At 37.5% G+C, this 3,586-nt stretch overlaps 1 non-coding gene across 1 annotated transcript; it reads right to left on the bottom strand.

Annotated features, from left to right (window-relative positions):
- Positions 1-1,445: 1,445 nt before the first annotated feature.
- Positions 1,446-1,556, bottom strand: LOC116157299 (U6 spliceosomal RNA). The gene has a single exon (XR_004141327.1). It is a non-coding gene; the product is annotated as a U6 spliceosomal RNA (small nuclear RNA).
- Positions 1,557-3,586: the final 2,030 nt, after the last annotated feature.

Genomic DNA, 3,586 nt, shown 5'->3' with positions numbered 1-3,586 from the left:
CAATTCCAAACACTGTGTGTAGTAAAAAAGAAGAAATCCAGGGAATCACACTTTCATTTTCACCTCTACATAATGCCTTGTGCATGTAAGCTGTATGATGTGCATAAATATCGCAGATACACCACACACATCATTCTTTTCTTCTGTCTCCTCCTCACGTAGAAGCTGCCCCCAGCAATGTGTCAGTGGGCAGTCACATGTGCCATCTTTTGAGAAAAGAGAGGAGTGTGTCACAAGACATGCACACATAGGCTTTGTGGTTTCTGGGCTCATCTGTGTTGTAAAGATATTAGCCTAGTCACCGCCGGGATCAGTTAAGCTTGGGCACTGAACATTTGAAACCTAAATATCTCTTTGGGCAGCAGAATTTTCACATTTTTGGGTTGATTATTATGTTGTTTCATCAGGAGTGAGTAAGAGGCAACTTCTGATGCTGGTTGTATCAATCAGCATCCTCAAGAAAAAGAGATGAAGACACAGACAGATAGCAAAGGAGAGAGAGAGATGGAGAGAGAATTTGAAGGAGTTTGCTCATGTGACTATGGGTGCTGATCAATAGTAAATTTGTGGGGCAGGCTGGAAATTCAAGGAACAGTAGGTACATGCATCTTGACTCAGAATTCCTCAGGGCATCAGACACAAACTCGGGCAGGGCTTCTATGATGTAGTTTTGAGAAGAATTCCTTTTACGTCTAGGAACGTCCCTCTTTTTCTTAAAGCCTTCAACTGATTGGACGAGGCCACTCACCTTGTCGAGGGTAATCTGCTTTACTCAAAGTGTATAGAGTTAAATGCCAATCACATCTAGAAAAATACCTTCACAGCAACATCTAAACTGGGATTTGGCCAAGATACTGGGCATCACGGCATAAGATAAGTTGACACATAAAATTAACTATTACTCTGATCTTTATACAGGGCTTTGTTCAGATCATCATGAGATGTGGATATCTGCTCAATCTTTAAAATCCTTGTTGAGAAAGTGTATCGTAGCCTTTCTAGAATTCCAAATTGAATTTTAAAAATCTTCTGTTAATTCTCTTTCTTAAAGTTTATTTTTTAAACCTGATTGTCCTTGCTCTTTCTCTAGTAGAGATGGACAATAAGTAGATATCCAATTCCTATTAAATTAATATGCTTCTATAAGGAACTTTAAAAATAATCCTCTAAGAAAAGATTTCTATATGCTGTGAGATATGAATGACACTCTTTATGTGGTTTTTAATTTGTTTTTTTTTAATTGAAGTATAGTCAGTTTACAATGTTGTGCCAATTTCTAGTGTACAGCATAATGTTTCAGTCACATATACATACACACATTCGTTTTCATATTCTTTTTCATTATAGGTTACTACAAGATATTGAATATAGTTCCCTGTGCTATACAGAAAAAACTTACTGTTTACCTATTTTATATATAGTAGTTAATATTTCCAAATCTCAAAAAAAATATGGAATGCTTCACGAATTTGCATGTCATCCTTGCACAGGGGTCATGCTAATCTTCCCTGTGTCATTCCAATTTTAGTATATATATGTGCTGCTGAAGTGAGCACTCAATCTGGTTTTAAACTCTTAGGTTTAGGGTATTTTTTAAGCAATTTCACTGAGTTTTATTCATATACTCTACAAATCATCCATTTAAAGTGAATAATTCAATGGCTTTTAGTGAATTCATGGAGTTGTACAATCATCACCGCAATCAGTTTTAGACAATACCACCCCCCAAAAGAATCCCTGTCCCCATTAGCAGTCACCCCACATTTTCTTTCAGTCCCCCTCCCCACCAGCCCTAGGCACCACTACTCCATTTTCTCTCTCTATGGATTTGCCTATTCTGGACGTTTCATACAGAGTCATGCAATACATGAACATTTGTGACTTGTCAGATTTAGTTTTAAATGTTCAACTTTGTTAAGCCTCACAAAATATAGATGATTCTAATGGAACGACTGAGAGGAGGTGAAGGATTACTATCTTTGAAAGGCTATTGGCCGATTTTCTCACCAGCTCTTCTCACGGAGAGTGGGTCACTCTTAGGGTGTACCTAGATACCTGACTATCCTGTTCCTTTGTTTGCTGTTTCTTCTGGTTTAACCTGATCACGAGTGAGGCCCTTGTTTGTTGAATTCTGGATTAAGGACCAATTTTCTGAAATGGTTGTGGGGCTTTCTCTCACTTTTCCTCCTAATCATCCTTCTTCTTAACACCCTCCTGATGAAGAGGCCTCCTGAGAATACCATCGAGTTCCCAGTCTAGCCCTGTGCTCCTGACACTCAGTTCCTAAGTCCACTCTCTTGGCAGGTAGGTACCTTTGCTACGTTCTCACTTCCACCTCACAATATTGAAATTATTTGGCACTCAATTATTTTTTTCTATGAATCTTCATCATTTCCTCCATATTGTCTTACTTTGTATTAGGTGTTTACACCTATATATTATCCATACATAACTGTCAATATTTCTTGGGAAAATCTAGCTGTGTCTATAGTTATTTGCTGTGGGTACAAAAGGAATGATTATTATCTTAACTGATACCCAAAGAAGATTTTTCTTTTATAATTATGCAGCAATCTCTTCCCATTATGGATAGATATTTAAAAACAAAATATGGCACTCAAATACATAACTAACAAGTATGTATCTAATGCTTTAGAACCTGTGCAAAGTACATGAAAGATACTTATTGGTAAGGTACAGACTATTATTTTAAACAATTAAAACTAGATTGCTTTTATCCACAGATTTAATGTGATCCCTATCAAATTACTCACGACATTGTTTTCACAGTACTAGAATAATCCTAAAATTTATATGGAACCATAAAAGACCAGAATTGCCAAGGTAACCCTAAGGGAAAAAACCAAAACTGGAGGCATAACCCTCCCCGATTTCAGACATTACTGCAGAGCTATAGTGATCAAAACAGGGTGGTACTGGCACAAAAACAGACATGTGGATCAATGGAACAGAACAGCAAGCCCAGAAATAAACCCACACCCCTACGGTCAATTAATCTTCAACAAAGGAGGCAAGACTATATAATGGACAAAAGACAGTTTCTTCAGCAAGTGGTGTTGGGAAAACTGGCCAGCTCCATATAAATCAATGAAGTTAGAACATTCCCTCACACCATACACAAAAATAAACTCAAAATGTTAAGAGTCTCACAGTCCATGTTAAAGCTAATGTTTAACTGGAAAACACATCAGCTAAATTTATCTTTTAGATTTTATGTAAAACCTGTGCATGCTGGTGCTTTGCTTGCCATTAACGGAAACTAGGTTGCGTCCATGTCTTGGCTATTGTCAACAGCACTACTATGAACAATGGGGTGCATGTATCTTTTCTGTATTATAGTATTCTCAGGATACATGCCCAGGAGTGGGATTGCTGGTTCATGTGGTAACTATTTTTAGTCTTTTAAGGTAACTTTTTAAAGTTTTTTTACTGTTTTCCATAGTGGCTGCACCAATTTACATTCCCACCAACAGCGTAGGAGGGTCCCCTTTCCTCCACACATCATTTGTATACTTTAATGATGGCCATTCTAACCAGTGTGAGGTGATACCTCTTGGTAGTTTTG

The sequence above is a fragment of the Camelus dromedarius genome, chromosome 13 (genome assembly GCF_036321535.1).
Source record: "Camelus dromedarius isolate mCamDro1 chromosome 13, mCamDro1.pat, whole genome shotgun sequence".
NCBI classification, from domain to species: Eukaryota; Metazoa; Chordata; class Mammalia; order Artiodactyla; family Camelidae; genus Camelus; species Camelus dromedarius.
This window is presented reverse-complemented; position numbering and strand designations above follow the sequence as displayed.